Below are 22,749 nucleotides of genomic sequence, written 5' to 3' on the forward strand. Positions count from 1 at the left end.
TCATTTTGATAGCTTCCTTTAACTTATTGAGAATGTAGACCTCATCTCACTTCAGAATACTACCATGAGCATACACGTCACGACCTCTGACACCTAGGACGTGATGCATGCGTTATACCGTACAAAAAAAGTCCCCATCGCATCCCCTCAGATTTAGTGATAAGACGGCGCAGTTGATAGCCCGTCAAAAACTGAACACAAATCAAGCACGAAAACAGGAAGAAGTGGTGCTGAACTGAGAATTTAAAAAAAAGTAGAAACAGTGAACGGTCCAAGAACAACAGCTACAATAAAGAGCAGCCTTAAACAGTAACGGCGTCGAGGGCAAATGGTTATGGTGTTGAGCCGCCAAGCGGGCGAGTCATGTTCAAACCTTCCCCGTGCCCTTTTTTTGCCACAGTATTATGAACTGTCCGTCCGATTATTGAAATATTTATTCTCTTTCTGTAGTATTGGCAATTATTGGGTTGGGTTGTTTGGGGAAGGAGACCAGACAGCGAGGTCATCGGTCTCATCGGATTAGGGAAGGACGGGGAAGGAAGTCGGCCGTGCCCTTTGAAAGGAACCATCCCGGCATTTGCCTGGAGCGATTTAGGGAAATCACGCGAAACCTAAATCAGGATGGCCGGACGCAGGATTGAACCGTCGTCCTTCCGAATGCTATTGGCAGTTGTCATACTATACGTTGGTTATAGAATCATGTGGTAAGAATACGTTACCGTCGCAAGTAAGTGTGATGAGTAGCGAGAACAGGCGAGATACCACATAGTCGTCTCACAGAAATGAAACAACAAATAAACAGGTGTGAACTGTGTTACAACAAAGGAATCCCACAGTCAAGACTTCCAAAACTGAACGCAACTTCAAAAACGTTAAAAATACATGTTTTGACAGAGTACAGAAAAACTATGTGATTGGGAAACTGTTGCTTCATTTGTTACAGCTTATGTGACAAACTATTATGTTTCCGTCAATACCCTGATAGTGATCACACTCGCATTCATACGAACACCTATATCGGGCAAGGAGGCAAATCTCACTCACTTACCAGTCGTACAAATTAGGTGCGTCGGTAAGAGATTCCTACCATATGGCAGATGTACTGTCACGAATGCCAGGTATGACACGCCAGACGTGTTTTTCGGTAGAATATTTGGTTAACTTTTCGCCTTGTCATCAAACGTTCGTTGTTCCCATTCGAAGGCCACTTCCTTTCGGCTGCTAATAGAGTAGTTGTGCAGAATCAATTGTCATTATGGGTCACTACCTTACATCTCGCTGTTTCAAACGGACGTTAGACAACGACACAGACACAAAAAAATGGCTCTGAGCACTATGCGACTTAACTTCTGAGGTCATCAGTCGCCTAGAACTTAGAACTAATTAAACCTAACTAACCTAAGGACATCACACACATCCATGCCCGAGGCAGGATTCGAACCTGCGACCGGAGCGGTTGCTCGGCTCCAGACTGTAGCGCCTAGAACCGCACGGCCACTCCGGCCGGCTGACACAGACACAAATTTGAATAAAGCGAACAACGGAAAAAAAAATTGGCACGAGGAACGTTTCACGACGGCTCACCCGTTTGGCTCTCCAACACCGTAACGACATTACTACGACGCCATTTCTTTTCCCGAGTGCTCTGTATTGCACTTCTTGTTCTTAGACCGTTCACTGTTTCTATTTCGCTTTTTTTTCACAGTCCAGTACACCTTCTTCCTGTTTTCATGCTTGATTTGCGTTTAGTTTTTGACGGGCTGCCCAATGGGTCCTCTTACCACTAAATATGAGTGGTGGTGCAATGGGGGGTTTTCCTTGTTCGTTCAGGCCTGACCCCTCTAGCGAATGTTTCTCGCTCCAGTTGGGCTCGTGTGGTGTGGTGTGGTGTGGTGACGTTATGGTCCGCCGTAGCCACACCGGGAACTTGCACGGACTGTCAGTGGTAGCGCATCATCAGGCCTACCTACTCTCTAAAAGTAAACGTCTGAAGACAAAAGCAATTAAAATTTAGATGTATGTATGTCATATTCTTACTTACGTTAATGAGATGTTTAAATATATAGGCTCTATTTATTTAACTTGGTCTTGACAAGTTCCACAATATCCATCTCAGTTTGCGATTAGAGGGGCGAAGTTACTATTCCAACGACTCATTATTCACTAATCTGGGCAGATTTAATGTGCTATCAAAAATGTAAGTTGGTCCGAATAATGATTTTATTTTATGAGCGACGTCAGCGAGTTTTGGGCACGGATGCTGTGGCATTACTTCAAAAATAACTGCATCTCTTTGCGTTCTGGAGAGCATGACGGGATCGTTTTGTAAATTACACACTTCTAACACTTCCAATACGAATTTTCATTGCATTAGTAAAGGAAATGGTGTCCAGTTCTAGAGACTTAAAGTCCTTAAAACGACTAAAAAGCTACTGGAGACTTCATTTATAACGGAAGTAAATACTGAAAAATTTATTTCCTTGTGCTGTTGTTTCAATTCACAGAAACTTGGAAAAATGACATTTTCCTTGTTTTCTAAGTTTAGACCGGCAGCCATTAATATTCACAAACGTATCGGAAACAGTGCATTGCTTTCCTTGAAGACGTAAATGTAGACTATTTAAGTGATTTGTAAAAACAGTCAGAAATTCTCATTCTGAAAAGAAGAACTAAATCCGTCATTTTATCGTCAAATTTCGCTCTATCGCCGGCCGGTGTGGCCGTGCGGTTCTAGGCGCTTCAGTCTGGAACCGCGTGTGCGCTACGGTCGCAGGATCGAATCCTGCCTCGGGCATGGATGTGTGTGATGTCCTTAGGTTAGTTAGGTTTAAGTAGTTCTAAGTTCTAGGGGACTGATGACCACATATGTTATGTCCCATAGTGCTCAGAGCCTTTTTTTCCGCTCTATCGGATTTAACTTCTTCATTCGAAAACCTAGAAAAACGAGCTAAACCCGTTCCTGCGCTGAAACAACTATTTTCGGAACGAATAAGCGTATCTCCATATTCCGCACAAGCTTCTTCCAAAAATCGTTTAAATTTTCGATGAGATAGTGACAGATTTCTTCCGCATTTTATGCTCGTAACATCCGTTACACATTACACTGTGGACATCATTCTGACACACTTCGCTCGTAGTGCTTCCTGATGAGTTACTCAATGAAAGTTAAACAATTTATTTAATTAACAAACCAAGACATCACTACAGAACATAGTGGTTCAAATGGTTCAAATGGCTCTGAGCACTATGGGATTCAACTGCTGAGGTCATTAATCCTCTAGAACTTAGAACTAGTTAAACCTAACTAACCTAAGGACATCCCAAACATCCATGCCCGAGGCAGGATTCGAACCTGCGACCGTAGCGGTCTTGCGGTTCCAGACTGCAGCGCCTTTAACAGAACATAGTGGCTACGAATAAAGCATTTCTGATAACAACCAATTTTCTCACCATACGTGTTAAAGGCGTTAAAAATATCCAAACTTCTCGTTCTGAGCAACGGAAATAAAACGAGTAAACCTTCGTGTAGCGCAGACAAACAACCAAACAGCAGGCTGTTGCGGAGCTGTGGCGGCACATGAGCCAGGCTTTGTTAAGTATGCGTTACTTGTTTATCATGAATTTGCGATCCTCTTAAGAAATTATCATTCGACAGTTGTTTGGGCTGATAGAATTCTTATGCTAGAACCTTTGAATTATTTCATGAAATTATCAAAAACGACATTATATTAACCACCATGATGTAACTAGTTTCAGCAAATCGTTAAATCTGGTAGACCTGAAAACAATACAATGATATGAGCAGACGTTTTAGCCTAAAAAGACAGCTTAGTTCGAGCTGGCTATTAAGTCTGTGTGCCTATTATGTTCCAAAACGACGTGCATAAAAACGAAATTTTCTGATGTTCATACCTCTGTTTCTATTGGTGATAGAAAGCTACGGTAAAGTTTTTAGGTAGTCCTTAGGCTAGGGACCATTGGTATACCCAACAGAAGGATCGTCTTAGTGTCACTAAGCTACAGTACGTGGTCAAAGTAAGAATATTACGTACTTCAACTTTCTTAGGCAGACGGATTGAATTTTACATGATATACGATGGACTTGATGGGTCTTATAGAGGCAACATTTTTTTGTGGTGGTTGCTCGAAAAATTCCACAAAAAGAGGTTTTATACTAAATTTTCGCCATCCTCAGCTGAAATTTTTACGATATATTCCTAAGATCCCGATTTCGAACAACCTCGAAATTTTTTTGTACATCTTTATCCGTTTCCAAGATACAGAGGTTCAAAGTTAACCTACATCCGGTACGAGGTGAAATCTAAGTAATAGGTAACCACAGTAAATTGCTGAAATATTTACAGTACATTATTTACTCATTTATCTAGAAGAGCCATCTTACCGTTTTAGAAAATCTTTATCGATTATCGAGAACCACTCTAGGCACTTATTTCTTAGGTACCAAAAGCCAGCAGCGTATTCCGAGACGGCTTTGCAAAGCAAATGGCTGTAATTTTTACGATCTATTCCAACGATACTGATCCCGAAAAATCTTGAAAATTTTATTCATATCTTTACTCGTTTCCAAGACTCCAAGACATGTAAAGTACCCACGTAAAATCCGATGTAAGAGGAAAAAATAGTTTACAAAGTGACGTAGCACGGAGAAATATGCTGTAAAGCGTCTCTACATGGGTCCTGAAACTAACAGCAAATCGTCTTGCACATATATTGTGGGAAAGTAGAAAGTCTCAAAGTAATGTTTGCAACAAGATTTACTCTATATGTCGAGATGTTACGTGTTGGATGGAATTCGGTACAAATCCATAATTAAATTTCAGGTAATTATACACTGTGTATGAGCTTTCGTGTATAGTCTCGTTATCATATGTTGTTGTTTTTGTTTTAATTTGCATATGTACTTTTAGGTCCATGTATATGTGCATACGTAACAGATAACCACCTCTAAATAAAATGCACCTAAGAACATAATTATATTGCGCTATTCTAAACAATTTACGTTTAATGTAATTGCAGTTTTGACGATTCTTTATGGATTTATTGGGACCTTCCATTCTTTTAGACGGAAATTGTCTCATGTCGATGTGTCATGACTTTGTCTACCAGCTAGTGGCGTTTTGTCACCACTATTTGCAGACATATGGCCACGTCTCGGAGCACATCGATTTTAAACTTCGTGCAAGCTGTGGAACAGACCGTAAGAAAGACTTTATATCATAAAATGTCTGCATTATCATTTTAGTATCATTTTTATGTATAGGTATCATCATGTACGCATTTTAGCTCTTCTTTTCGGTAACAAGTAACTTTTTCGTAGAATACCACCGTCGTTTAAATTTTCAAGTGGCTTGGAAGAGACCTCTGCACTAAAGGGACATAAAGATGTGTACTGATGTACATAAGATTTAAAAGTTTAATACAGCTAAATAAATGTTAGAAATGAAGTCAGATTTCAAATTGGTTTCCTAAATTTGGATGTATGATGCCGATGGTATATGTAGAAATTTACATGATTATGTTAATTGTACATAAAGAAGATTATATTTTGTCCATAAGGTATCTTGCCTTTTAAGGAATCACAGTATGGTCCTCTGTTGTTGGAGATAAAGGATTCATCAACAGAAAATTTCAGAGCATAGTCAAATAGCTGGAGGAGTTGTTTACAGACGAAGAAAGCTCTAGAGATCTCGTCATATCGGCAGCAAACGAGCCGAGGGTTTGAGGGCCGGTCCAGACAGTGCTCGGGACCGAACGTATAAAAAGAAAACGAAAAACACGGGCTCAAGGAGAAGAGGAAGAAGCGGAAAGATAGTTCTCTGGGATGGACATCCGCAAACAGCGCAGAGTCCGCGGCAAAATCTGTCTGAGAGCTCTGTGGGAGACGGCGCGGAGCAGAGTCTCGGTTACTGGCAGTGACACCAATTAACGGTCGGGACACGGCGCCGGAGAAAGCAAAATGTCGTTGTTTCTTGTACAAGGAAGAGAGCGTGGCACGATTAAACCAGGGGAAGGCGGGAGGGAGAAGTGCAAACGAGATCCTACGGGAATCACTGATCCTGGATTTTCCCGCGGACTTCGTTACAAGCTAGTAACGGCGCGTTCGCTGCCTGACATCCAGTCGGCATTCGGGTCGCTGATGCTAATTTTTCGCGCCAATGACTAATATGTGAAAAATGTCAAATAGGCGAATATGATAACTTTGTTGTCTAGAAATTCTCGTTGATCAAAGCCTATTTTACATGTGCCAGTTTTTCCTGCAAATCTATAAATATTTCGACGCCCGCAGTACATGTCTCTGTAGAACCACTTGTCTGTATACAACTGGAATAATTAAATAGTAAATACTTGTCGAGACTCTGAAAAATTATGAAAGCAGTCAAAAAACGATTAAAGATCACTATACTTGGAGTAACGACGCCTTTGGCGATAGTTTCCTCAGTGGTAGGCTTACAGAATAAATTCTGAACGTATTTGTCGTATCTGCGACAATCTAAAGTAATATAAAGCCCTTGTGAGACTTTAATGGGTTCTACCAGGTGAATCGCAACTAAAGGTACTCATGTATAATCAGTTGGAATAGTACTGTGAAATTTCTTGTACGGGGCGAAAATTGTGTTCCGGCTCTTTAGGTAATTGCACGTAATAATAAAATCAATTTTCTACCAAAGAAAGAGGTACTATGAAGTAAATTACGCTGCACAGTTGTAAATTTGGAACCAATACCTGGATTTTGCACTAGGGGACGCTAAAACGCATAAACAGTGTATTAAACTGGTGACATAACCATCGAGATCAGTGCAAAAAATGGTTACTTTAATATGCAATATTCTTTCTATCTGCGCGAGTCCCCCTGCAGTAAAAATACATAAAAAGAGATTAATTTAGTTGGGGAGTTATGGCTTCCAATGTGGTCACATTGAGAGTTTACCAGCTCGCTTCTAAATGCCTGTATTTACGTAATATAATACAGTCAACCAGCTACTTCCAGGATACCACAATTTCTTTGCTTTCCTATCAGCTTGATAGATGAAGAAGCATTAAAGCTAATTTGTGGATCCTTTACCATATTCGTAATCTCGAAGCTGCGTTGAGAGTCTCGAAAAAGTAGTGTCCCTTTTTGAATAATCAAAGTTTTTGGAAGTGAAACGACTTAAGTAAGTGCAACACAAAGATCAACGTTAGTCAGTTTACTCTATTGCATCTGAAAACAGACTTACTACTAAAAACAATGATAATAGTAAGTTAGTACTACACGCTGAAGTGTGACGGCCTCGACTGTAGACTGCTGAATCGATTGAGATGATGCAATAGTTAAGACACTAGACTCGTATTCAGGAGGATGACACTTCATAAGCAGCATCATCTCGGCAGTTTCCCTAGATCGTTAAAGGTGAATGCTGCCTCGGATAGTTCAATTGAAATTAAAATTGCCAATTTCCTTCCCCATCCTTCTTCAATGTGAGCTTGTGCTCCGTCTCTAATCTTCCTGGTCGTGCGGTAGCGTTCTCGCTTCCCACGCTCGGATTCCCGGGTTCGATTCCCGGCGGGGTCAGGGATTTTCTCTGCCTAGTGATGACTGGGTGTTGTGTGATGTCCTTAGGTTAGTTAGGTTTAAGTAGTTCTAAGTTCTAGGGGACTTATGACCATAGATGTTAAGTCCCATAGTGCTCAGAGCCATTTTTTTCTAATCTTCCTTTTGAGGGTTGATCCCTTTCTTTCGGTGTAATATGCCGCCTGCATCTAGTACAACGTAGACCCTCATTTTTTTTAAAGTTTTACAGCTGCATAACCTGTGATCTTATTGCAGTAACAGTATAGAAATTTTTCCGTCGTCGCTTAAGTATAAACTTCAATACTGAGCATACCGCTTAACAATATATGTGAGTAAAGCAAGCTATTACCTTTCACATTGAATTCCTGTTTGCTGCATACACGGCGATTCCATGATGATGTTAGAAGCTTTCAGGGATAATGGAGAAGGGTAAATGCATCAGTTTGAGGAAACAACGGAGTCGAAAGTCATAAGCAAAAATAGTTCTGATACCTCTCAAAGTGGAATACATATGCCGTTGCTGTTGTTACTAGGATTGTACAGTAGAAAACTTTCAGAGGTGGTAGTACGGACCAAAACAAGGAAAAAATACTAGTAAAAATGGGCTCTAAAATGCCTGTCTTAAGACCTAAGGGCATATATCCATCTTCGATACTGTGAAACACATCTCTACTACTGCAAGCCCTCTGTTCTCGATAGTCTTGGAGGAGGCAGCATGTACCAAAATAAAAACAAGTCCAGCAAATATGAGCTCTAAAATACATACCTTAGGAGCTATTGTCATTTGTTCAGCAGAAGAGGTGTTTTCACAGTAGCGGAGATGAATGAGTGTTCATAGCTCTTAAGGCATGCATTTTGATGGCATATTTACTGGACTTTTTTTCTTATTTTGGTCCATACTACCATCTCTGAAAAGTTCCTACCCTACAGTCTTAGAACTACAGTACCGGTACATGTATTGCACTGTAAGAAGTATCAGAAAGATTTTCTGTTTTAACTTTCGACTCTGTCGTTTCCGGACCAGCATCCCTTACCTCAGATTGATAATTTACCCTCTTCCATCGTCCATGAAAGTTCTTAACTTCATCACGGAATCACCCTATATATGATGAGGAATATACACTCCTGGAAATGGAAATAAGAACACCGTGAATTCATTGTCCCAGGAAGGGGAAACTTTATTGACACATTCCTGGGGTCAGATACATCACATGATCACACTGACAGAACCACAGGCACATAGACACAGGCAACAGAGCATGCACAATGTCGGCACTAGTACAGTGTATATCCACCTTTCGCAGCAATGCAGGCTGCTATTCTCCCATGGAGACGATCGTAGAGATGCTGGATGTAGTCCTGTGGAACGGCTTGCCATGCCATTTCCACCTGGCGCCTCAGTTGGACCAGCGTTCGTGCTGGACGTGTAGACCGCGTGAGACGACGCTTCATCCAGTCCCAAACATGCTCAATGGGGGACAGATCCGGAGATCTTGCTGGCCAGGGTAGTTGACTTACACCTTCTAGAGCACGTTGGGTGGCACGGGATACATGCGGACGTGCATTGTCCTGTTGGAACAGCAAGTTCCCTTGCCGGTCTAGGAATGGTAGAACGATGGCTTCGATGACGGTTTGGATGTACCGTGCACTATTCAGTGTCCCCTCGACGATCACCAGTGGTGTACGGCCAGTGTAGGAGATCGCTCCCCACACCATGATGCCGGGTGTTGGCCCTGTGTGCCTCGGTCGTATGCAGTCCTGATTGTGGCGCTCACCTGCACGGCGCCAAACACGCATACGACCATCATTGGCACCAAGGCAGAAGCGACTCTCATCGCTGAAGACGACACGTCTCCATTCGTCCCTCCATTCACGCCTGTCGCGACACCACTGGAGGCGGACTGCACGATGTTGGGGCGTGAGCGGAAGACGGTCTAACGGTGTGTGGGACCGTAGCCCAGCTTCATGGAGACGGTTGCGAATGGTCCTCGCCGATACCCCAGGAGCAACAGTGTCCCTAATTTGCTGGGAAGTGGCGGTGCGGTCCCCTACGGCACTGCGTAGGATCCTACGGTCTTGGCGTGCATCCGTGCGTCGCTGCGGTCCGGTCCCAGGTCGACGGGCACGTGCACCTTCCGCCGACCACTGGCGACAACATCGATGTACTGTGGAGACCTCACGCCCCACGTGTTGAGCAATTCGACGGTACGTCCACCCGGCCTCCCGCATGCCCACTATACGCCCTCGCTCAAAGTCCGTCAACTGCACATACGGTTCACGTCCACGCTGTCGCGGCATGCTACCAGTGTTAAAGACTGCGATGGAGCTCCGTATGCCACGGCAAACTGGCTGACACTGACGGCGGCGGTGCACAAATTCTGCTCAGCTAGCGCCATTCGACGGCCAACACCGCGGTTCCTGGTGTGTCCGCTGTGCTGTGCGTGTGATCATTGCTTGTACAGCCCTCTCGCAGTGTCCGGAGCAAGTATGGTGGGTCTGACACACCGGTGTCAATGTGTTCTTTTTTCCATTTCCAGGAGTGTAGAAAGAGTGGCATTCACTTAACTGAGCTAAATATCCTAAGACACTTTCGGCGTACGGAACGTTAGTAACTAGGTTTCTCTTAGTGGTTGATTAATGCAGAGTACGGCTTGCATTTCCGAATGCACTTACTCTGTGTACGAAGCAAGCAGAGATACAAAAACTTTCTTTTGTCATTTGCCGCCGTGAGCGGAGGAGACTAGTCCCCTGTCGGTCCCTGCCCGTACCTCTCTCGCTGCCTATACTTTTTTATTGGCAGTTGTCTGTTAAGGCATACTTACAGCAATATGCTGCAGTCTCAACCATCTTACGATAGATTCAGTAGCACATAGTACGACTGGCATTTATTGCTGTTGATTACCTAAGTGGAACACTCAGCGACGCAGGAGACAGGAGCTGATCTACTGACCTCCGTTTTATAATGCGGCAAGCGTCGCTACCCCAACTCCACAGTGGCCGCGAGAGACAAGTTAACTGTAAAACACGTCTGGTGTTTCCTTCACGAACTCAGTAAAGAGGGGTAGCCGGCAATTGCACGAAGTGTATCCATGATAACAGCTTTTGTTATACTCAGCTAGTTAGATTCTGGCACTGAAAATCTGTCTACATCATCTTCAGGCCCACAAAATACGTCAGCGTTTCCTAGTAACTGACGACCAAGCAATGAAACGGGGCATATGACTGTTAATTTCTCGGCAGATTTCTTTTTCCCTTCCCGTCTGAATGTGAAATTTGCCAGAGGCGCTGGGTGAAATAATTCCTCTCTCTCATCGTAAATTGCTTTTCCTTCTGTTAACAGCCGTATGGTACCCGTAACCAAATAACTAGTTAACTCTCGTTCGGAGGAGGATACCACCACTCTCCTTCACTGAAGAGCTATTTACAAATAAAATGCTGTCTCCATTCAGGTTACTGCAGAGATTACTGCAACCGTTGCATCTAGAACATTAATTTGCTTTTATAGCGCTGATGTACGAGAGAACAATAATGTCATTTTACCTTAGCAAATACAACACATAGCCACATTGTTATGTACTTCTGTTTATACCAATACGCGTTTCGGGCTTTCGCTCATCTTCAACTAGCGTTAATACATATTTAAATATTCAATTAGCACATCGTTAAAAACATATGCTGCAATTTGGATGCTGCACCTGCCCTGTGCAAAACAATTTTGTTTATCTACTACACTTCGCGAGTTGTATCTTTACAATACATTACAAGTTATTGCATTATTTTTTTAATGTTCAGTATAATTAAGTTAATCAGTCACTGCTGCACGTAGTAAATTAAATCATGCGTAGCACTTATATAATTGCATGCTAAGCAATTTCAATTTTTGGTCATTCAGAACCTGAAATTAAAAATATTTAAGATATGCACCCAAGCTGTAGTTACAGAGCTTGTATGCAAAGTGTAATTTTGATTGTAGACATAATTTTCTCTATATGTCCATCTTTTCAAAGATTGTTGCGGGACTCGGCTGATCGGATGTCAAACCAAACACCTTTCAGCCGTCTAATTTCCAAATTGTTATTTTATTTGGCTACCAGTTTCGGCGATTTACTACGTTATCTTCACGCCCCCTGATCGACGTGTAGGAAGATTCCAACCTCGATTCCGGTCAAAATAGAAGACAGCATTCAAATACTGGTATCTGTATATTTCTGTTTGATACAACGGTCGCTGTTAGTCGGAAAGATGATGAGTAAAGCGATCGCTGTATCAAGCAGAAGTCTACAGATACCAGTATTTGAACGCTGGCTCCTATTTTGAACGGAACCGAGGTCGGAATCTTCCTACACGTCGGTTAGGAGGCCTGAAGATGACGTAGCACATCGCCGAAACCGGTTCCCAAATAAAATTACTGTTTGTAAATTAGAGGGCTGAAAGGTGTTTCGTTTGACCTCTCTACATAATTTTTTGGCGTAACAAACATGTCAGTCGGCAGCATGGCGAATAATTCGCTACTTTGTGTTTCGCACAAAGAAAAAGTGTTTGCATTACTTTTTTAAATGAGCAAAATAGGAGCAACAACAATCAGAACAGGAATTAAGTGTATTAGACGAGTAATATATTGTAATTATACAACTCCCGAAACGTAATAGGTAATCAAAATTGTTATTATGCCCAGGGCAGCTGCAGTATCCAAACTGTACTCGATGTTTCAATGACGTACTAACTGAAGATGTAAACATACATTAACTCCAATTGAAGATCGGTGAAAGCCGGAGACGCATGCAAGTACAAGTAAAAATACGCAAAAAAGTGGCTGGTTGCTATATTTCTTAAAGTAAAATAATTCACAGCCAAGGAACTCAACAACCAGTAAAATGGATAAATTAGTAGTGTTATTTGTTGAATGAATCTTCCTAGTATTTGCTTGAAGGGATTTACGGAAATTATAAAAAATCTATTGAGATTAGCACGCCAAGTGGTACCCTCTGACAATCACCTCACTTGAGTAATGATAACAGCTGTTCGCAGATAGTCAATCATGATTAACTGAAAATAGTAAAAAATCTGAATACACAGTATTGTTGTTGTTGTTGTTGTGGTCTTCAGTCCAGAGACTGGTTTGATGCAGCTCTCCATCCTACTCTATCCTGTGCAAGGTTCTTCATCTCCCCATACCTACTGCAACCTACATTCTTCTGAATCTGGTTAGTGTATTCATCTCTTGGTATCCCTCTACGATTTTTACCCTCCACGCTGCCCTTCAATACTAAATTGGTGATCCCTTGATGCCACAGTATTAAGGTTCCACAATATTTATTTAATAGTTGGTTATGCACCAGCTTTCGGCTTCTTAGGCCATCGCCAGCTAACCTAAAACTAAATAAATAGTTCACACAATTTCAGCGAGCGTTGATAAAAGTACAAAGACTGCTGTACAGAAATATGAGCCGCGCGGTCTGGGGTGCCTTGTTACGGTCCGCGCGGCTCCCCCCGTCGGAGGTTCGAGTCGTCCCTCGGGCATGGGTGTGTGTGTTGTCCTTAGCGTAAGTTAGTTTAAGCTAGTAGTGCGTAAGCTTAGGGACCGATGAACTCATTAGTTTGGTCCCATATGACCTTACCTACCACAGAAATATGTGGCATTTTACGGCTATAGCGATACAAAACAAGGGAATAATGTAATACCCAAAGAGACTCTGATCAAATAAATCTTATATTACAGTATACTCAAAAATTAAAAGTATATTAACATAAAAGCGGAATGTGTTATACAGTAATGGTACAGACTACTATGTTATATGGAGAAACTTGTAGATGTGATGAACAGGCAGATAAATGGATGATGGGAGCAGAGGGGAAAAAAGAGTATGGAATGTGGGTGTGGAACACATGTAACAACATGTTATATGGTAAGAGAAATATTAACTGATTGCTTCTATTTTAGTGAGAGTGAATAGTGGAACTGTGTTTGTTCATTAATGAGCAGGTCAGGATTCTTTGATTATTGTTTGTTAATGGCCAGAATTTCGAGTAACGTTAGTTTTCTGCATTTAGTTCCTCTATGGAAAACACCACATTCATTCAGAGCATGTTCAGCAGAGGTGCAATTGAAAGTAGTATAGGTACTGCGATGGAGAGAGAGAGTCAAGCGAGGGTGGGATGGATACACATCAGCGTACATAACCGTGGTTTGCCCAACGCATGTAACACTCTTCCTCAGAGATCTGGTCTTTTTATGTGTCATTGTGTCGTAGGTGTACCGTGCGTATCCAGATTCGGGTAAAACCACTGTCGTAAAATTCAGCTGCTATGGACAACGACGTGCTGATATCATGGACTCCGACGACTGTCACGCTTTGTAACGGAGGGTAGACGGCTACGCTGCAGCATATCATCCGCTAATTCGATGCCGAACAACAGCAAGTAGTGAGTACCCATATTATTTGAAACGATTTCCTCGCTGTGGCGTACGGAAGTCAACGACTTAGACGTGTACCCGTGTTCACCGCAAGTCATTGGGCTCAGTTATCCCCAGGGGCATAGGAGCATCCACTTTTGTACGCTCGAAGAACGGAAAAGTCGCATGAACTATTGCGTCACAGTAGATATCGATAGAAAGAGACGACTACGTGGAAAATCACTTAAGGCGGTAAATACTATTTTCCAAAGAAACATCGCTTAGGTACGTGGTGGACGTGTTCTCGCGTGGGGGATTTTCGTATAGGATGCAGTGGATTACGTGATAAGATTTCCGTAGGATACTGTCCGATCACAAGCATCCATTTTTTCTCTCACACCAAACCAGATATGTTAAGGAACATTCTATATACATGAATGTGCTTGTGCGTCTCTAAAAATCAACTGGTTTCAGTCATGTTGAACACATGTGGGACGCCACTCTGAGGGAATTGTAAGGTTGGACGCTACCATTACTGAGGCACACCAGATGTGGGCGGTGCTTGTGAGGTCATGGATCAGGATGAATTCGCAGCGGTTTTAATGTCTCTTTGAGCCCATTCTCGAGATACGCCACCGTCACTGTCGGGATGAAAGAGAGTGCTACACGCTTCAAGATACATTACATTCAAAATTATTTCAGATTTACAGCTGCGAAGAAAGTAGTGGGATGAAACTGAGACGGGAGGCACTACACGCATTTAGCCAATCTCGTGGGACCTATAGCCGCAGCAATCACTCGCGGTAGCCAAACCTTCACCTCTACCATAATAACTGCCGTTTTTCGCACTGCTTCAGGAGGCTTGTTGTACTGTGGCATTGTTAGTTGCGCGTGCTGAGATTTAATTTTTCTGTGTATGTGGTGTCTGTTCTTTCGGACATGTCCGAAAAACCAGGCACCATTTTTTATACATCAGCCACTGTGAATTAAGACGCAGAGGAATTACAGACGTTGGCTACGAGTTGGCATTGATTTAAACCAATGAGGAAATTTGAAAATTTGTTTCACACGGGGATTCGAACTAGGGTCTCCTGCTTATTAGGAATAGCGTCTGATTTCTAAGCCATCTGGACACATTGGTCATTGCAACTGCACGGACACCCTAGCATGCCTACCGCCAGACCCAGATTCTCAACTTATCCACAAACTTTTGGGATAGTACCCCTTGCCCACTATCCTCATTACCATTTCGCTGATTCCCGTAAGTGTTCGGCCCTGGTGTGCATCCGCACTGAAGAGATCATTGGCCGTCCTCGCCTTAATTATATGAACGTTACTAATAAAGTATGACTTTAATTTGTCTAATTTGGGCCTATTTCCATTATTTTGAATCATCTGGGCTTTACACTATACAGCAATGGAATCAGTAATCAGAAAGTGTTAACTGGCATAGCACTTAAGTTCAGTTTCAAGTGCAGTGGTATACTCCATTTTGGAATAACTTCAGGTCACATTGGCAGCTAGAATATGCCTAAGTAAATGTTGCACAGTTGGCCAACAGAGTGCAGACAGTCATCAAATTAGCATGAGAGGTCTGACATTTCCTCAGCTGGTATTCCCTCTTCATCTGGTTAAAATCAAAATAAATCGATAGAATTTAGTCACATGCCACGTACGGGTATACCTTTTTAAGCATGGCAAAACGTTTTCCATTCTTGTTTGAGTATCAACTGGGTAGAACAAGGAATAGGATGCGACGCGCCACCGTCCCTGAAGGAAGAGTGGTGGGGCGGCGGATTTTCGTCCAATATATGCAGGCTGACCCGACGATACTATCGCGTGTGGCTCTCCACTCCACCCAGTGCTGTGCACAAAAATTTGCAATCACCGCCTCCTCGCGGGGAGATGATGCACAAAACTGGTCAATAAGTATTGATGCCGCACTATTTTTGAAAACAGCATCTGTCCTCCGATTCCGCTCCGGAGATGTTAACATCGTGGTTGAAACTTTAATTTGATTTAAAATATTATGGCTTTCCGATTCACACTGCTTGGCAGTAAGGAAAAGAGATTTCACCAAAGAAATCTCAATGAAATTCGCCAACACTGGAACCAGTTGTACGACGAGTACTTAGAAGAACAGTAGAACTTTTTGCAGACATGTTCGATGAAGCTAGAAAGCTTAGGGTTTAACATCTCGTTAAATTCACGGTGGTTAGGAGAACGACTTTCAAGAATCAAATCAAATTTCTTCGCCTCATCTTTAAACATTTTCCGGGTGTGCAAGGTCTAAATGGTGCTGCCCCCTTTAACTGTCGTGTTGTATTGATACTAATAAACGCATGCGTCAACCTAGTAGTATAATTTCACATGAGAAAGAGGGATGAGAAGTAGACTACTTTTACGGAAAATAACAAATAGCCACTAAACATAACCTCTCTGTTTAACTAATGCTTCACTTAAATATCAGATGAAGCCATTACTGCCTGAGATGCGGCAGGGATTTAATCCACCGATAGACTTGCACGAAGTGGATCAGGTTAAATGTAATGCAATATGAAAAGAAAAACTGTTACGCAATTCTGATATTACATTCATCAATACTTACCTTAAGACGTAATATAATATACTGATGCAGGTACTCCATACCTCATGTCTACATGACTCAAGGTACGAGAATACAGTTTTTACACAGGTGTAGCGGTTACGAAACAGGATCAAACAAAATTAAATCCAAATATCACGACATATCATCATCGTAAACAGAACTCTTTATTTATCTCTGCTTGACATGGATTCTATCACTGACTACTTTATGAGCCACATTTTGCCACTCATCACGAAAACCAACCTCCAAATATGGAAAAGTCATGGAGGTGGTACCTAGCTGATACGAGTATACGTCTTTCACAGGAATCCCTGATATACCGTATTGAGCTCAAGTGCATGGAACATTCCCAGTATGGTAGTAGCTTCCTTCTGCCGGCTATTCCGATGCGGTGTGGCTTCAGTTCATCGTGGATAGCTTTGTTCATATCTTCTTTCCTCACTTCTCATTGCTTGAAGCAGCGTCCATGCTCTGAAGCTGCATTTTGGAGAACTTCTATGAAATTATGAAATTTGCTGCCTCAGTCTGTGATTTACTTTATATGATTTTCAGGTACCGAAGACTTACTTTCCCACCAAATCACGCTGCTGTAACACTGCATCACCTTTACAAGCACTTAAGGGTAGTGTAGCAACGATGACACCTCTAGATCCAAAGCTGAGAGAAACGGCGTTCTCCTCTTCCTGCACTAATACGAAATGGTTGTTACGCCACTGCCGCAGGCAAAATAGTCTCGCAAGGGCGTATCGAGATATCACGCCTGACCACACAACTGTTTGGACCGGTGAGAATCAAAGTTATAAAATCCATGAACTCAACTAGATCTGATTGTCTGAAATATTCAATTTCTTACAAAACGCTTATATTTAACATGAAAAAAACATATCGCGTTTTTGACACGAAGAGCAGAAGGACTCGAAATTTACCGGGAGTGGTATTATTCTTCGGAATGTTCAACACAGCTTAGTATTAGCAATATGCAATGATTCGCTGCGACTACAAGTGGAGTTGTAGACAGACCTTTTCGAAAGATTGGAGTACTTTGTCCTAGCAACAACTGTGGCCGCTTTCCATGCAGATTATCTAAGGACAGAAATAAAGCATATCTTTCTATTTTGTTCTTATAGTTATATACCTTGTGGGCCTACGATGTGTGAAGTTAAAAGTTCACTGACAAATGTATTTGTGACTGTTCAGAAAAGCATTATTCATGCCTGTCATCGAGTCAGGACATTTAGGAACCGTTCCAAACAGTTGTTATTCGCATGCAAATAACTGTGGTCTTACGCTTGATGCTTCATTCTTCTGTGCCCACACACTCACATATATGAACGTTAATAAAACCAACAAATTGTAAGGACGGATTCCTGATTGGAAATGGGCGAAAGAAGGTCCTACGAACATGTTCACCGTTGCCACGGTAGAAGGTGCTGACAAATGACACTTCCTCTGATCATGTGTCGTGTGTTCCTTGTGTCTTGCATGCTGTGTGATTGACACAGCGTACTGTAATCAGCTGAATGATCTGGTATTCATGTTGGGATCAAGCCAAGATGGTGTTTGTGTACGGCCAAGCAGATGTAAACGGTCGAGAGGCAGCACGGCTATACCAAAACAAGTACCCTCGCAGACACCAACCACATCACATAGCATTTCAAGCTCTTTCTTGCCGTTTGTGTTGTCATGGGTCCTCGCAGAGAGACGAACACCAGATTTGGAAGACCGAGCTCCACAGGCTGTTTGGTTTTCCAAATCACAGTCCGCTGCCTCCCTGCACGTTCGTCTGCCTGAAAGGACGCATCATAACACAAACGGCCAAATACAGTTTGAAATCTGTGATGCGATTGGTATCTGTGAGGGTACTTGTTTTGGTATAGCCGTGCTGCCTCTCGACCATTTCCATCTGCTTCCTCGTACACAAACACCATCTCGGCTTGTTCCCGACGTGAATACCGGACCATTCTGCTGCTTACAGTGCGTTGCGTCAATCACATAGCCTGCAACACGCAAGGAAACCACGGGACGTGGTCAAAGTAACTTTAATTCGTCAGTACTATCTACCGTGGCAACGATGCATTTACGGTCACGCGTTTATAGGACCTTTTCCCTCCATTTCCAATTAGTAAGCCGTCCCTACAGTTGGTCGGTTTTATTAATGTTCACCTTGCGTTCATACAGGGTGAATCACCTAAAACTTGCACCACAAATAGTGCGGAAAGGGAATGTGTTGTTGATGCGCTGTTTTCAGAGAAAGGGTTAGTAGTCAGGGGCTCCTATTGTTAGTCAGTCACGGGATAGTAATAATACATAGAAAGAGCATATTTTGTTGGCATGTACGCTTTTTTGAATGGTACAATGCCTGTTGACATTAACAGACTAAAAGTAGGGTATTTGGAATTTCAGTGGTGTTTGTTGCAAGATGCTAGTGCGAGTCGTTTACGAGATATCGTATTTGAAACGTTCCCACACCGGCAATTGTACAATACCTATGGTAGCACATATCATGGAACAGTACAACTGCATACACTATTTATGAGGATACTGGCCAGTAACAAGACAATTGACCATCAGATTGTGTTCAAAATGACCACCGGTAACGGAAATACACGCTTTCAGTCGGGTATGGAACGGCTGTTGTACACGTGCTATCATTTCAGCGGAGGCTGCAGTTATATGTCGTTGCATATCATCGGATGTAGTTGATACCTTCTTGTAGTCAGCGCCTTTTAGCTTTCCCCACACAGAAAAGTCTTAAGGCGTTAAAAATGGGAAACGGACCGGTACCACAGTTTCCTACTAGTCTGCAGAGGAATGTCTTCTAGCATCCGTGGAAGACGCTCGTTTAAGAGGCTGCGATACTTGTGCACGTTCAAGGTCCCGTTATAAAAAACTGGCCTATGAGCTGTTGTTCCACTATCCCACAACACACGTTTACACGACATGGACGTCACCTGACGAAGCCAACGGGGATTGTCAACAGACCAATAGTGCATGTTTCGGCGGTTTGCCTGGCTATGACTGGCAAATGTGGCTTCATCACTAAACAACATAAATGACACATCTGGTGTATCCTGTCTCAGTGCCCAAGTACAGAATTAACACGATTCTTACAATCATTTCTATGCAGCTCTTGATGGAGAGAGATGTGATTCAGATGGAACCTATATCGATAGAGAATACGTAGGACACTTGCTTACATGCTTGACTCTCACCACATCCTCGTGCGATTGCGCGGGAGCTAACGCGCTGGTAACTGCAGCAGCGGCAAGAACATTAGTTTGCCCCTCTTCTATCGTCACTTGTTTCCTTCTGTTACGTTGTATAGGTGTTACACTACCACTTTCACGCAACTGGTCGATGAGGGTGATAAATAATTACCGTGATGGTAGACGTCTATTGGGATATTTTGCCGCATACTCCGTACAAGAAGTAACTGCGTTCTTCCTACACTCTCGATACATCATGAGCATGTCGGCATTTTCTGTATTGATAAATCTCATCGTCTGCTCATGACCCGCTGCTTGGACTGTCTCACACTGACTAGCAAGTCGCAGTGCACACAAGGAATAAACATGCACACTGTAAGCAAACATAACAACATAGTACCGAACAACTACGTAGGTTGAACGGCATAAACAAATGTCAGTGCGCAAACTTTTCAAAATGCAATACCTAGTAAACGCCTCATACTAGAATCCTGAACAAAAATGTCCGAAAGAACATACACCTTACGTGATTGGAAAAATTGGAAATTTGTGGTAAGGTCTTATGGGACCAAATTGCTGAGGTCATCGGTCCCTAAGCCTAGACACTACTTAATCTAACTTAAACTAACTTGCGCTGTGGTCAACACACACACCCATACCCGACGGAGGACTCGAACCTCCGATGGAGGGAGCCGCACGGACCTTGACAAGGCGGTTACCCAGCGCGGCCCTTGATCTAGCGGCCATACAAATAAAATTTTTCATTACTCCATGTTGGTCTTTCACATTGGATTCATCATGCACAATTAAAATTTAAGAATGGAAATCAGATTTCATACCTTTATTATTGTGTATTTTCGAAATATATTTGAGGGTAAGTCGAATGCACCAAGTAAAAAGTAAATAGGGCCGTGTAGAATAGTCGCACTTGCTCATACTCTGTGACAGATCAATTCGTTTGGTTTCCAGTTTGTGCCTAGCACCATCCAGGTGCACGACTGTGGTAGGGAATCACAGTGAAAAAAAAAAAAGACATGTCGTTGCGTCATTGTCCTTGTATGTCAAGGCAGGCGACGTAAGGTCTACCGGTCTCATCCGCTTCTCGTTCAGACACGCCTGCTCCAAACTCGTTAGCACAAATTTGGTAGTAGTTTTACTGTGTAGCAATGCGTAAAATAAAATTTACTGCAAAGAAATGAAGCAAGACACGGTCATAAAATCAGACCTTTGAAAGTAAGCTTATGTACATGAGTCAGGGGTCGGTATCGCGTTTGCATCGACAGCTAAGGGAAGTGTTATTATTATAAATACAAAGTGGCACGAAATATACTTCCACTCACCTCATGAACAACGTATAGTATGTGTGGAATGAAAAGTGTCCGAAGGTCCTATGAGTCTGCATGTGTTGTTCTCATGCCACTTTCGGTACATTTACTTCTTGATTTATTAATTCTAAAGCTGAGAGTATGTATTTCGCTATTGCCGTAAGCTCTCATCCGTGTCCCCTGTAACTGAGAAAATTTTAGTTACCATTTGGAATAGTGGTATCGAAAACAGTGCGTATGCAGGCTTTTCGTACAGAGATTCATATTACTTTAAGACATCACTTAAGTGTATTCGCTTCATACATTGGTGCCAGCTTTCAATCTCAGCAGTGAGCAAGTTAGAGAACAGAGAAGCTCGCAGGGGCACTATGACCGTAAATATAAATTTTGTGATTGTAAAAGATGGAGTACGCTATCAGTGCTATTAGGAGAGAGGTAAGGAGAGGATCTCTTGGGAGGGGGTGCGGAGCGTTATTTATCGATTTCGATGTTCCATTATCTTCAGTTAAATTTGTTTCGTAATGGGCTGTTAGTCGCTTGACTAACATCTGTTACTTTCGGCACTTTACAGTACTTTTGAGACTTTAAGACATTTTGATTGTCGTTAATTAGATGCATATTCTCGAAATCGAGCGCCCGAGTCAGTGACAAGACTTTTGTAATTGATGTGCTCAATTCATTCATATTCTGGTCTCTTCAAGTAATTCCTTTGGCGGAAGAGAAATATTTTGCACATCCTTTCACAGCAATCGCAACTGAATTTTCAAATTAGCTTATGCCTGACGGAGACATGTACTATAACATTAGACGTGTTACTGAGAATAGGCATACTATCATGCGCGGGCAGCGAACAAAGTGGCGCGGTCTGAAGACACCCTACTCATATGTAGTGGGTCAAATATAGGTTAGACGTTTCTAATTTATGTTGAGTAGCTGTATTGTACACATTCCATATTTTTTTAACATAACAACGAATATATGTAATTTTAAGCATATAACGTTACATTTTACCGGTTTATTAATAGAAACAGAAAACATGAAAGATGTGTGAAGCATTATTGGAAGGGAAAGTCAACACCACAGGACCCTCTGTTCCTATTCTGTTGCAACGATAATCACGACTTTTGGAATTACTCAATACTGTTTATCGTGCTGTTCTCTGCATCTGTATTTATACCTGCACTAAGCTATTGCCAAATGACCCTGTAAATTCTAGGCCTCGGAAACGGCACGTCGCATTCTTTTTACACCAAGGTGGTGGTAAGTTATTATGGGACCAAACTGCTAAGATCATCGATCCCTAAGCTTACACACTACTACTTAATCTGATTTACGTTAAAGACATAATACACATACACACACACACACACACACACACATATATATATATATATATATATATATATATATATATATGCCCGAGGGAGGACTCGAACCTCTGACGGGGGAAGCCGTGCGAACCGTGGCAATTCGCCTAAGACCACGCGGCTACACCGCGCGGTTCTTTCCATCGATGTCGAAACTAAGCAGCGCTCCATCTCTAATAGCATCGTCATCAACGGACGTTAAAGAAGAAAATGGGAGAAAAATTGCTCAGTGTAGAAAATGTGTTGCTATGTGTAGTACCATAAAAATGAAGTTTT

This window comes from Schistocerca piceifrons, chromosome X, assembly GCF_021461385.2.
Source record: "Schistocerca piceifrons isolate TAMUIC-IGC-003096 chromosome X, iqSchPice1.1, whole genome shotgun sequence".
In the NCBI taxonomy this organism is placed as follows: Eukaryota; Metazoa; Arthropoda; class Insecta; order Orthoptera; family Acrididae; genus Schistocerca; species Schistocerca piceifrons.